Genomic DNA, 14,824 nt, shown 5'->3' on the forward strand with positions numbered 1-14,824 from the left:
GCTCAGATGTGGTTTCTCCAGTAAGCTCTTGGTACAAAAATGCTAAATAACCCTAATACAACACTAATAAACAGCAGTACCACAACATGGGGTATGGTAGCACAGTAGTTATGTTACTGGACAAGTAATCCAAAGACATCAATTCATAATCCCACTAAGGCAGTTGGGGAATTTAAATTCAGTTAATTAAATTAATCTGGAATTTAAAAAAAAAGCTAGTTTAGTGACTATGAAACCTATCTGGTTCACTTACCTGGTCTGGCCTATATGTGACTCCAGACCTTGTTGACTCTTAACTAGCACCAAACTGTACAAAGAGATACTTACACCACTGTGGGAGTACCTTCACTACATGGACTGCAGCGGTTCAAGAAGGTGGCTTACCACCAATGGCAATTAGGGAGGGGTGATAAATGCTGGCCTTGCCAGTGACACCCACACCCCATGTACGAAAAAAGAAAATCTCAACAGGACATACCTAGAAACATCAGTGCTTGATATAGTCCCAACAGGGGAAGTAACCACTTTGAAGAATCAATGGAGATAAGCAATGTTCCCTGTAATTTCTTTTGCAGCCCCTTCATAATACATGTCCGGTTTTTCCTATTTATAAGCCAGTGTTCTCTTTAAGCAGCGCGGGAGCTGCAGAGAGCTGCATGGCTGCGCTGCTTAAAGTGAACATTGAATAAGTAGAAGTAAAAATACAGGGGGCAGGAGAGCCACAGGCCGTGAAATTCGGTCCATTTGCGCTGGCTGTTAAGGCCGGTTTGGATGAAGAAATGGCGGCCGCCTCGCTTCTGCCCAATGCAGCGACCACCATTTTGGGTAGTGCTGCCGTTGACTGCACTCGCTCCAGATATGAAAATGAGTCAGATTGTGGCGTCAATCAGTGTGCAACATTGAATCGACGCAGGATCTGCTATTTTGGACGTCGCCGCTCCTTTTAAAGCCCTCTCCAAAGCTCTCCCTCTTCTTGGTCAACCATTGGGTGGGTGGGCTTCATTTCTTGGGTGTGTGAAATGAGGAAGGCACAAGGGTAGGGTTGTGGTGAGGGGAGGGGGCTAAAGCAAGAGGTGCATGCTTACACCATGTGCAGCTTGTAAATCACAAGAGATTGTGGGTTGTGGGGGAAGTGGGATATGAGAAGAAGGATAACATATGAGGATAACGGCAACTTGTATTCTTTCAGCCCCTCACTGGCCATGGTCTCTGCCACGCCCCTGCCAAGAATGGCCAGCACCATTTCCTCTAAGGGGTTGAGGTAAAGCTAGGAATGTGAGGTGTGCCTCGTGTTTGGTAGAGATTGTTGGTAGGTGATTGATGGGGGAGGGGGGTCGTGCATTGAGCAGTGTGTGAGGCTAGTGGTGCAGTTGGTAGGAGATGATTTTTGACAATGCATTCACTGACCTTGACCACTCGTCTGAGGTCATGAAACTTCTTAGGGCATTGAAACCAAGTCTTTCGGGCAACACTACTGACAGTGGCCACCTCGGTGATCTGGAGGGCCTCCTGGCCCCACTGTGGGTAGAGGACCACTCTTCCAATGTTCACCCCCTGCACAAAGCTCGAGTGCAGCGTCCCAGACCATGGGTGTCCTTTCCCTGGCCTGTTGAGCCATTTGGGTTAGTGTTGAAGCACATTTACCATTTTTGATCTACAGAAGGCAGCTCACCTTTAAGAGATGCAGACTGCCTTTAAGAGGCAGAGGCTAGGTTTAAGTAAAGCTTGCATCATATGAACAGTGATAACTTTGGCCCCCTGCTGAGCACACAGCCTGTCAGCAGCACGTTCAGCACTGGGCTGTGTGCTGCAATCATTATAATTAGCAGGCAGCACGAAGTTGATGTGCTGCCTGCGCTCCTTGAACAGACATGGGCATATCGTGCAACCGCGCCCGTTTTTCAGTGCTATCAATTTTCACCCCCAATGTGTTTTTGCAACAACCCAAGAGTGCACTTTAAAATTTGGAGAAGTAGTTCGAAGATTTTAGGTAGGGATCCCACTGGTAAGCATAGAGGCGAATGATTCTATTTCAAGGGAGGGCCGTCCTTTGAATGAAGGGAGATTCGCTGTAGCATGGCATACAATGGAATGGACAGGGCCGGAGGAATGAAAGGCACTAGAGTTAATAAAGAGGAAGCTTCCCCTGTTGAGATTCAAATCGGAAGGCTGTTGAGGTCTAATGAGATGAGTCCATTCAGCCCATCAATCGCACTGCTTTCACAGACAATATGCCTTATTTTGGGCTCAACCCAACCTATTCCATCTCCTGAGGGAGAGTAACTAGCTACTGGCAAGACATCCAAGATAAAAAATAGATGAAATTCCTCCCTGAGGAAAGCTTGCGGAACACCAGGATATCAATCTAACATTACAACCTAGATTATTTAACTGTGACCAGTTGCAGTCCATGCTCCCGGTAACATAGGAGCCATTGTGCACCATCATGTGTTTGATCATCTGTACATTAGAAACTTTAATCCCATTGTAGCCATGGTCAAAGGCTCTTCTGTGTGATATGTGTGGCTTTCTTTATAAACCAGTTTACAATTTTGTTACATATGCGCAACATTAAACTCTAGGCTATAATCTTTTAACTAGAGGTTAAATCAATACCAGATTCAATGCAGATGGTGTATAAATTGGGATAGAGACAGATAATGCGTTCTTCCATGAGTTTGAAAACTAACCAGGGTTCAAGCAACAGGGGGTGGACATGCTACAGGTCATGAGAGACAAGTGGATTTTGTTTTTCCCTGGAGTCGATAGCCCCTCCTGTGTAAGGAGTCACACCCAGTGAGAAGCAACAAAACAGATCATCACACACGTCGCTGCCAAGTTTGACTTCTATGTCACCCATCACTGGAACTCAAATCAACAGCAGCAGATAACGAGCACCAGAACAGCTACACTCCCAGCAGCTTGCTATCACTTCAAACATAGCCAGCACGGACCTTAAAATATGTTCAAATTATTAACAAAATCAATAACCTAAAGAATACATGCATCAGCAAAACCTTCCATACAGCAACCGCAGGTTCTCCAAGTTCTATATAGCTGCATTTGAGCAAGGTTTTTTTCCTGACAATTTGACGCCTGTAAGCTTACAAAAAAAAAGTTAACAAAATTATGAAGTGTTACAGAGAGAGAGATAAATAAAGAAGGATTATGAATAGCACCCTTTAAGCTAACTGAAAAATATATATATGTTTGAAATGCCATGGGATGTCGTGTAGTCAGAGGCTCAAAGCACAATGCTTACTTTGCCACTTATTGTATTTTGCCTCAATAAATATTTGACATCCCTATTGCTTGGTTTTGTTAAATTATTTGCCGTGTCTTATCTTTTAAATTACTTCAAATCTGTACCGTTAATTGATTTGCACCACAATATGCAGCCCTTCCCTGAGAGCTGATTTCACTGTTTGCAAAAACAAAAGAGACAAGTTTGCTTTAAAAAAAAATCTTTCCTGAATAGAAAACAGCAACGACTCAGTATTTTCATTTCCCCACGGACAACATTTTGGAGCATACTACGCCTATATGGAAAGTTCCCGTTTCCTCAAAAACAGAAAGCTTGTCTCGTCTGTTCCACCACGGCAAGTCTCTGCCTGTTCATCGGCTGCTGCTGTTGTGTCCTCTTGGCCCGGCTCCCATTTTCATGTTTCCAGACAGGAAATATGAATCAAAATAACATGACAGAAAAACATTAATTAGCTTTTGTGTGGGACTTCGAGTCTTAATGAGGAACAGGATTGAAATAAACCTTTAATCCTCGACAAATGTTCCACTTTGTAAAACCTTGAAGCCACTATCAGTTCTTTCTGATCATCGAAGGCTTTTAAAAATCATTGGGTTTCCTGTAAAGAAAACCCCATAAATAGTGGTTACGGCCTTAAAAGAATTCTGTTATCAACATGTTAACATCAATTTTACGTGATAACAAACTTGTAGTAAATATTATGTGGTTTCAGTAAAGAAAACTTATTTAAAATATCTTTCTATTGCTTCAAGTATTAATTCCTCAGTAAATATTTAAAATACTTTATGTATACTTTTGTCCACTAATTCTTCATTAAGTCCTTTCAGATACTAGATTTTAAGCAAAACAAAAAAGACCATTCAGCCCATGATATCTGTTCCTTCCACAGTTCATGCACAGCAACCTCAATCACAAGTTCCCCATCCCACCCAAGATTTCTTTACTTTTTGATGTACGCCTTGTGAATCAACTTGATCTAGCTTCTCTATAACCTTCCATCCATTAATCCAAGTAAAATTCAGTAAAGTCACTTGAACTACATTGGCCCGTAATTTCCAATGCCAGCGGGTGTGTATGCGCTGTGTACACACCCGTAGGGACATCGGAAATGCCGGTTTCAGGCATGCGTAGCGCATGCGCTGAAAACCGGCATTTCCGATCTGTCAAGAATTCTCTTGACAGATCGGACGCCTGCCCTGGAGAAGGTCCACTGCAGGGGGAGAGTTCCGCTTTCTGCAGAACCTCCGCCCACTGTAAACCCTTAAAAATCTTACGCCCGATAAAAGCTTTTACCAGCATAAGAGTTTAAAAAAGTAAAATAAAAATTTTTTTTCACTCATTTATCATTTTAAAATACTTTTTAAAAAGATAAGTTTATTTTTAGCCCTGTAAAAAACTTTAATTATTTTTTTCAAAAAATTGCATTTTTGTTTGAAATATTTAATTTAATGTAATTTTAACTCATTTTAAAAACGTGATGGTTTTAAAAAAATTTATTTAATATTTTAGTGTCTTTTTGGAGTGATCTCCATTCATATTTTTGACAGGTCTATCTGTCAAAAGTACAAAGGGAGATTCCCTTCTTTCATTGGCTCGCCTGGCCCATGTGATCCCAGGGACGCTTGTGAACCGCATGCACCCCTGGAATACCTGGGCCTCTGCGCATTTCGACTGTGGGGAGGCCCAGGATCGGAAATGGCTGGACCTCGGGAGCCCTCAGGTAAGAGCGTAGATTTTTTTCCAATCGGAGGCCTCCGCACGCAGGAAGCCTCCTAGCGGAAATTACAGGCCATTATATATCTTCAGTCGAAACATTTCTTGGGAAAGCTCACCAAGCTGGTCTGACTAAGAATCATCTCCAGTGTAAATTCCAGTTAAAATTTTGAAGCAAATTCTAAACTGTATTGGAAATTTAGATGATTTGGTTGTATTTCATAGAATCATAGAATGATACAACACAGAAAGAGGCCGTTCGGCCCAGCATCTTTGAACTATCCAAATAATCCCACTCTCCTGCTCTTTTCCCATAGCCCTGGAAATTCTTCCCCTTCAAGTATTTATCTAATTCCCTTTTGAAAGTTGCCATTGAATCTGCTTCGTCTACTTTCAGACAGTGCATTCCAGATCACAACAACTTGCTGTGTAAAAAAACACATTCTCCTCCTCTTGCCTCTGTAGAAGCATAAGAGTAGCTCTTAAACTCCTAATATCCCTACCACTAATCTCAGTGCAGTACATTCAAGTATCCCAGATTACAATGAAGCTACTGGCAAGCTTCACCCCAGCTTAATCCATAGCCACATTAAATATATTTATTTATAACTAATACCTCCTCTGAAGACGGCCTGCTCGAGTATATTCCTTTGTTACTTTCTGTGCTGTGAGCCTGTGAAATAAACTAGCAGTTAATCTACAGGAAACCCAACGTTTCTAAGTCATGCATAAATGCTACTAAAACCAATAATAAAAGCAGTCCCATGATTAACATTCTTTCCTCAACCCATACCATCAAAAACCAGTTGTCACTGTTTGTGGGATCTTGCAGTGTGCAAGAATACACAAATCTTTGAAGGTGGCAGGACAAGTTGATAAGGCTGTTAAAAAAGCATAAGAGGATAAAAGCATAAATAAGGCTTTATAAATAGAGGCATGGAGTACAAAAGCAAGGAAGTTATGCTAAACCCTTATAAATCACTGGTTAGGCCTCAGCTGGAGTATTGTGTCCAATTCTGGGCACCGCACTTTAGGAAGGATGTGAAGGCCTTGGAGAGGGTGCAGAGGAGATTTACTAGAATGGTACCGGGCTGAGGGACTTCAGTTATGTGGAGAGACTAGAGAAGCTGGGGTTGCTCTCCTTAGAGCACAGAAGCTGCTCTCCTTAGAGCACAGAAGAGGAGATTTAATAGAGGCGTTCAAAGTTATGAGGGGTTTTGATAGAGTAGATAGGAAGAAACTGGTAGGTAGATTTGTAACCAGAGTTCACAGATTTAAGATAAGCTCCCAAAAGAACTAGGGGGAGATGAGGAGAATTTTTTTTTTACGCAGCCAGTTGTTGTGATCTGGACTGCACTGCGTGAAAGGGTGGTGGGAGTAGGTGCAAAAATGACACGGTTCCAAGTGTTTCATTCAATGCAGGTTCATATTTCAGTTCTGTGTTAAATATCCTACATTGAGGGAAGGTAACCACTGTTAGGCTGCAAGTGTAAGGTATTTTGTTACAGTGCAAGCTATATTTTATGCCACTAATACCCAATTCACATACATAAAATAACAATAGGGCTAATTTCCGCCTTCACTGTATAGGCGATAAACTGGTAGAGTGGAGTGACCGCCCGATGTAGAACCCGCCTGATTTTTACTTCCACCCAAGTGGTGAAGGGAAAATGACTCCTAATTATTCTTGAATCTGCTTTACAGAGGTATAATTGAAAGAAAGAAAGACTTGTATTTATATAGTGCCTTTCATGACCACCAGATGTCCCAAAGCGCTTTACAGCCAATGAAGTACTTTTGAATTGTAGTCACTGTTGTAATGTAGGAAATGCGACAACCAATCTGCTCACAGCAAGCTCCTACAAATAGCAATGTGATAATGACCAGATAATCTGTTTTGTTATGTTGATTGAGAGATAGATATTGGTCAGGACACCGGGGCTAACTCCCCTGCAAAAGAACCAGTGGGAAGATGAGATTTTTTATGCAGTGAGTTGTTATGATCTGGAATTCACTGCCTAAAAGGGCGGTGGAAGCAGTTTCAATAGTAACTTTCAAAAGGGAATTGAATATATACTTAAAAGAAAAAAAATCAGGGCTGTAGGGAAAGAGCATGGGAGTGAAAAAGAAAGACATGCATTTCTATAGTGGCTTTCACGATCTCAGGACGTCCCAAAGCACTTTACAGCCAATGAAGTATATTTTGAAGTGTAGTCACTGTTGTAATGTAGGAAACTCGGCAGTCAATTTGCTCATAGCAAGCTCCCACAAACAGCAATGTGATAATGACCAGATAATCTGTTTTTTAATGATGTTGGTTGAGGGATAAGTATTGGCCAGGACACCAGGGATAACTCCCCTGCTCTTCTTCAAAATAGTACCATGGGATCTTTTACGTCCACCTGAGAGGGAAGATGGGGCCTCGGTTTGACGTCTCAGCTGAAAGACGGCACCTCTAGCAGTGCTGCACTCCCTCAGTGGGACTAATTAGATAATTCTTTCAAATATCCTGCGCAGACATGGTGGGCCAAATGGTCTCCTTCTGCCCTCTATGATTCTATGGGGGAGAAATTCAGTATTGCCCTGTTTGGGGCGCAATTATCGGCCAGGCACAAAGTTTAGCGCCTGGCCCTAATTATCGCCTCCGACTGCAAACTTGGCTTCTATCGCCCCTGGAGGTGATTGGAGCGCTAAATCAGGCGCTACGACCTCTCTTAAGGTGCTAACGCCGAGGAGCGAGGCGCTACCTCGGAGTACTGGCGAAGCTCATTTGATGTCAGTCAGCAATGGAACACAGACACACTGGCGCCAGCCAGTTCTTAAAAGGGAGGGTCGATCTTGCTCTCCATCCACACCCTGCTCATTGCAGCCTTGAATCTCAGCCTGGAGAGACCTGTACATCAATTCTGCTGGAAAGAACAATGGAGAGACCCAGGGAAAGAGCTCAGAGTGCAGCCCCCACAGTCTCTTCTAAATCGATGCAAGGAAGGACAAATCAAAATGAACCCACAAAGTGCAGCTCAGTACCCAAAACTCCTTCACACAGCGTTGAATCTCTCCAGAAGTCTCTCTCTCTCTCCCTCTCAGAATGCGTGGTGCAAAAATGTCACTGACAAAAAAAGTCAGGAAGCGGTCGCCTTTAAATAGTGCTCCCCCAGTCCCTCACCGACTGGAAAATGTTTCAGTCTCCCTGTCATTGCTTGCGGCAGACGGAAAGGAAGGAGCGCCACACAATATCCGGTCCGGGGCACTACCGGGGTGTTGCACGCTTGACTGATGTCACAATCTGTGGGCGCAGGAGATTATGGCGGTAGTATTTAGCGCCGCCGCAAAATGTCTGGTCATTTTCGCGAGCGGTGCAAACATCGCCGCGCCCGGGCACTAGTTGCTTTGTGCCTCATTAGCGCCCTAGGGCGCTAACGGGAAGCGCAAAGCAACTGAATTTTTCCCCCATTGATTCAAAAGAGCTGCTGCATTTGCATGCATAAAAAGTGAAGTGCTGAGAGATGTGCTATGTAAATGCAAATCTTTCTGTAACTGGATAGCTTCAGTGCATTTTACTTAACAAGAGAAAGATAATTGCTTGGCTTAGTTGCTAACCATTATTTAGATTCTGACAAGCTGAGTGATGGAGACTCTTAAGTGCTGCTTTAAATACATATAACCACCCTGCTGGGAAGCAATTTTCATCCCCTTGTAAAATGCTACAGTGAGTGCAAGCCTTAGGAAATATAAAGCTCTTTAAAACGCAGTGCACATATTCTACAAAACAGCAGATTCCTGCAGGATGAGGCCAGGCTATAAACAATTTGTTCCACTGGTGCAAATAATGTTTTCACTGCTGTTTGGTATTTGCCACACATAGTCAAAAGAACACTTCTGATTCATTTTAAATATTGAAGAATGTGATAGCGAGGAAGGATTACAAGGCAGCAACCCAGTAAACCAGTCCACGTGACATAAGTGGGGCAGGTTTTCACTGGAAAAGAGAAGGTTCAGAGGTGAAATGTTGGCTTTTTTTAGGACTAGATAACATAGACCATAATGAGCTATTTCACCTGGTCCAGAATAGGTGAACCAGAGGGCACAGCCTGCCCTTGAAGAGGGATAAATTCGAAACTAATCTGTGGAAACAGTGGGAGTAATTTTAATGCCCAAAAATGGGTGGGTTTCGGTTGGGTGGCAGGTTAAAAATCTGAAAAGTTAACCCGACCTGCCTCGAACCCGCCCACTTCCAGTTTTAACGGAGGCGGGACGAGGGGCGGGCGACCAATCTGCTCTCAGGTTGCAGGTCGGTGGTTGAAATCTTTTAAGGAGGCTGTGTGCTTCTATTTTTACAGTGATTCTATTTTAAACCCAAAATAACAACAGAAAATGCTGGAAAAACTCAGCAGGCCAGGCAACATCTGTGGAGAGAGAAATAGAGTCAACGTTTCAGGTCGAAACCCTTCTACAGAACTGAGAGAAAAGGCAGGAAATGAAACAAAAGGCAGTTTGGGAGCTGGAAAATGGGAGAGGGGATGAAAGAAGAGACATTGAGAGATATGCAAGGTGAGACTGTGGCGGAGCCACTAAAGGACTCAGATCGTTTGTATATAATTCCCTTTAACAACATGTTAGCTACAGCCTGAGTCTCTATCTTTATTTATACTGTTTACTTGTACAGAGCGTGATTACTTTAACAGCGCGGGTAAACGCGATGACGTCACGCCGTACATCACGTGATCCCCCACTGGCGGGAAGAACGTGATGATGTCATGACGTCAACCACGGGACCAGCCAGCAGTCCTCGTGGAGCCTCCGAACTGAACAGACCTACACTCGATGTTCTCCTGCAGTTACTTGTTTAAACCTGTTAGTTTCCATTAAACTTCGTTTTGTTTGAGTGCCTGAGTGGACCTCAGTCTTTGGATAGGAACTAGACATTCCTACATTGGTGACCCCGACTTTTGCGAACGGTTTTCGCAGAAGATAATCAACATGGAAACGAACGCCGTTACCTTGAAGCTACCGCAGTTCTGGGAGCAACAACCAGCCGCGTGGTTCATCCAGGCTGAAGCCCAGTTCGCCATCAAGGGCATCATTGCGGATCAGACCCGTTATTATTACGTGGTCTCCGCCCTCGACAGCGCCACAGCCTCGCGGATCGTCAGCCTACTCGGTAGTCCGCCTACTGATCGCAAGTATGACACGTTAAAGGCACGGTTGCTGCAGGTCTTCGGGCTCACGAAGTCGGAGCGCGCCCGCCGGCTGCTTGCTATGCCCGACCTCGGGGACTCCAAGCTGTCCGAGCTCATGAGCCAGATGCTCACCCTCCTCGGTTCCGAGCCGGAATGCTTCCTCTTCAGGGAGCTATTCCTCAACCTACTCCCGGAGCAAGTTCAGGCTGCCCTAGCCAGGTCCGAAGTCACAGATTACGCGGAGCTTGCTGCCGAAGCGGACAAGATTTTCACGGTAACACAGCAGTACTGCGCGGCCACGAGGCGCCCATCCCCCACAGACGCCACTCCAGCTCCTCAATCAGTGGGGTTGTGCTTCTACCACGCCCATTTTGGCGCGAAAGCAAGATGCTGCCGCCCTCCCTGCAGTTTTTCGCACAAAAAAATAAAACATCTACAGCCACCCTGGCGAAAGAGGACCGGGTCTAACGAGCGCCCCACGGCTGTGATGGCCATCGGAGATTCAGGGAAGCTTCTCTTCATCACCGACTCCCTATCTGGTCGACGTTTCCTTTGCGACACCGGGACGCAGTGTAGCATCTTACCTGCGTCAAATCTCGATATACTAGCTGGGGGCCACGGCCCCGCCCTCGCGGCGGTTAATGGCGCGGCCGTTCGGACCTTCGGAAGGCGGCGGGTCCAGGTGTGTTTCGGCGGCCAGCACTTCCACTGGGAATTCATCACGGCCAAAGTCACGCATGCCATCCTTGGGGCGGGTTTTTTGTGTGCCAACGGCCTCCTGGTCGATGTCAGGCACCACCGGTTGATCAATGCAGCCACGTTCCACTCCATCCCGTGCCACCGTGGTAACGCCGTGCCGCGCACTGTCTTCTGTGCGTTCCCACCTCCAGACGACTTCACTCGGCTCCTCGGAGAGTTCCTAGATCTGACCAGGCCCACTTTCTCCTCCTCGGCCACTAAACATGGTATAGAACATCACATCACCACCACCGGCCCCCCCGGTTTACGCACGGGCCCGACGACTTGAACCTGGCAAGCTCGCAGCTGCGAAAGCGGAGTTCGACATGATGGAGCGGCTGGGGATTATTCGCCGGTCGAATAGTCCCTGGTCTTCCCCTCTCCACATTGTTCCGAAACCCGGCGGCGGATGGCGGCCATGCGGCGACTACCGATGCCTGAATGACGCCACTACTCCTGATCGGTATCCGATCCCGCATATCCAAGATTTCTCAGCCCATTTGGTGGGAAATACTTTTTTTTCAAAAGTCGACCTCGTCCGTGGTTACTACCAGGTCCCCGTGCACCCGCAAGATGTCCCGAAAACCGCAGTCATCACCCCATTCGGCCTGTTTGAATTTCTGCGGATGCCGTTTGACTTGAAGAACGCTGCACAGGCTTTCCAGCGCTTGATGGACTCTGTGCTTCGGGACCTAAAATTCCTCTTCGTCTACCTCGACGACATCCTCATCGCCAGTCCTAGCAAAGAGGAGCACTTCTGCCATTTGCGCACCCTCTTCACACGCCTCAGTCAACACGGTTTGATTATCAACCCGGCCAAGTGCCAGTTCGGCCTGCAGCGGATTGATTTCTTGGGCCACCGCATCACATCAGATGGCGCAATTCCCTTACAGACGAAGGTCGAGACGGTTACATCTTTCCCACGCCCGCAGACCATCAAGGCCCTACAAGAGTTCCTCGGGATGGTCAATTTTTATCACCGGTTCTTCCCTAAGGCGGCTCTGCTTATGCAGCCCTTGTACGAGGCCCTCAAGGCCAAGTCCGGTAAGGATCAGATCAGCTGGATGGCCGAGATGGACCGGGCGTTCGTCGACGCCAAAGGCGCCTTGGCCAATGCAACCATGCTGGCGCACCCGCTTCCAGGTGCCACCATTGCCCTTACCACTGACGCATCGGGCTACGCAATCGGCGCAGTGCAGGAACAGTGGGTGAATGGGACGTGGCAACTGCTGGCGTTTTTCAGCCGTCAACTACGGTGAAAGAAAGTACAGCACTTTCGACCGGGAGATGCTGGCCCTTTTTCTAGCTATCCGCCATTTCCGGTTATTACTAGAGGGACGTCCGTTCATGGCTTATGTGGACCACAAGCCACTAACATACACTATGGCCAAGACCGCCGAATCGTGGTCAGCTCGGCAACAACATCACCTGACATTCATTTCAGAATTCACCACGGACATTCAGCATTTGTCCGGCAAGGACAACCTGGTGGCGGATTGCCTCTCCCGCGCGACTGTGTACGCAGTCCAGCTCGGCATCGACTATGCCCTCATGGCTGCGGATCAAGCCTCGGACCCAGAGGTCCAAGCATACAGGACCAGCCCCTCTAGCTTCCAAGCGGCCGACGTCAAATTCCATGCCGCAGGCACCACGCTACTTTGCGACATCTCCATGGGAGTTCCCCGCCCTATCGTTCCAGTTGCCTGGCGCCGAAAAGTGTTCGACGCCATACACGGGTTGTCACACCCTGGCATGAAGGCCTCGCAAAGACTGATGTCGTCAAAATTCGTCTGGAGGGATATGCACATGGATGTCCGCGACTGGGCCAACACCTGCGTGGTCTGCCAAAAGGCCAAGGTACAGCGTCATGTAAAGGCTCCATTGGCCACTTTCGCTGTTCCGGAGCATCGATTCGACCACGTGAATGTGGACCTTGTGGGGCCGCTTCCACCTTCTCAAGGTTTTACACACATCCTCACAATGGTAGACCGCACCACTAGATGGCCAGAGGCAGTTCCTTTGGTTTCCACCACTTCGGCAGACGTGGCCAGAGTTTTCATCTCCTCTTGGGTTGCTCGTTTCGGGGTACCGGCGGACATCTCTTCTGATCGTGGACCGCAGTTTTCCTCTGCGCTCTGGAACGCTGTGGCTCAGGGGCTCGGCACCAAACTACATCGCACCGCCGCCTATCATCCACAGGCGAACGGCCTGTGCGAGCGATTCCATAGGTCGCTCAAAGCCGCTCTGCGGGCCAGTCTTCAAGGCACGGGATGGGTGGACCGACTTCCCTGGGTCCTTTTGGGTCTTCGTACGGCGCCCAAAGAAGATTTGCAATCGTCCTTGGCGGAACTCGTATATGGCCAGCCACTACGAGTACCAGGGGATTTCCTCCCATCTCCAACAGAACTATGGTCCGCATCACAGCAACTCGTCAGCCACCAGGAAGTGGCCAGATGTTTCGCTCTAGTGCCTACGTCGCATCACGGCTTACAAAGCTCCCACGTCCCAACTGAGCTGAAAAGCGCCGAGTACGTGTTTATCCGCCACGACGCTCACCGGGATCTGCTCAAGCCTTCTTACACTGGTCCCTTCCGCGTCATAGAGCCGGGAGACAAAACCTTTTCGGCCGATATCGGAGGTAAAACGGACCACATATCGGTTGACCGGCTGAAGCCGGCACACTTAGATCTGGACCGCCCAGTCGAAATCGATCAACCGCCAAAACGGGGCCGACCGCCCAGTCGCCATGCCAGATCCACCACAACCGCCCGCCAGCTCGACCACTGTCCATCAGCTTCCACTTCAGGGTTACAGAAGTCGCTCGGACAGGCTTGTCGGGCCTCCTTGCCGTCTCACTTTTGCTGTTAAAGAGAATTCTGGGGGGGCGCATGTGGCGGAGCCACTAAAGGACTCGGATCATTTGTATATAATTCCCTTTAACATGTTAGCTACAGCCTGAGTCTGTATCTTTATTTATACTGTTTACTTGTACAGAGCGTGATTACTTTAACAGCGCGGGTAAACGCGATGACGTCACGCCGTACATCACGTGATCCTCCACTGGCAGGAAGAACGTCATGACGTCAACCATGGGACCAGCCAGCAGTCCTTGTGGAGCCTCCGAACTGAACAGACCTACACTCGATGTTCTCCTGCAGTTACTTGTTTAAACCTGTTAGTTTCCATTAAACTTCGTTTTGTTTGAGTGCCTGAGTGGACCTCAGTCTTTGGATAGGAACTAGACATTCCTACAAGACGAGATAGTAATAGGACAGGTAAAGAAACAGACAATGGCTCTAGATGAAGTGTGAAATGCGCTGGCAGAGTGAGAGACAGCTGCCATGTGGGAGAGAGAGGAAAAAAGGGAAAAGTCACAAACCAAAAGTGTGGATAAAAAATATATAAATTTTAAACCCATGCTGGCCGGGCCTCGGGAAACCCAACAGGTAAAAGGAGACGAGAAGGGTTGAATCCATGAGATAAGTGTCTTTACAGCACTGCTTGTGAGCCAGGAGAAGCAGGAGTGTTTCCTCCCAGCCCACCAAGCTAACCCTGTAAACCTGCAACCCCCACCTCCTCGATCTCACCCCGACACCGACCCATCACTGACACCCGCCCCCCCTGTGATCACCGACCCCATCCATGCTCACCAAAACCCCATCACTGACCCCCGATCTCCCGTGCGATCTCCAACTCTCACCCCAACCCCCCATCTCGCCCCGATCTCTGACCCCCTTCCAATCTCTCCCTGACCCCCCATGATCTTCCCCGACGCCCCCCCACAATCACTCCTGACCCCTCCCCCAACCACGGATTACCCAACGCCACCACCGCTCCCCCCTCTCCACCCTCCACATAATCTCCACCCCTAACAGCCACAGAAATTACCTGCTCCTGGGCTGTGGCATTTTCTGGCATGTTCCCCGGCCGA

Source organism: Somniosus microcephalus, chromosome 6, assembly GCF_052327205.1.
Source record: "Somniosus microcephalus isolate GS21.2 chromosome 6, FLI_Smic_1.0, whole genome shotgun sequence".
NCBI classification, from domain to species: Eukaryota; Metazoa; Chordata; class Chondrichthyes; order Squaliformes; family Somniosidae; genus Somniosus; species Somniosus microcephalus.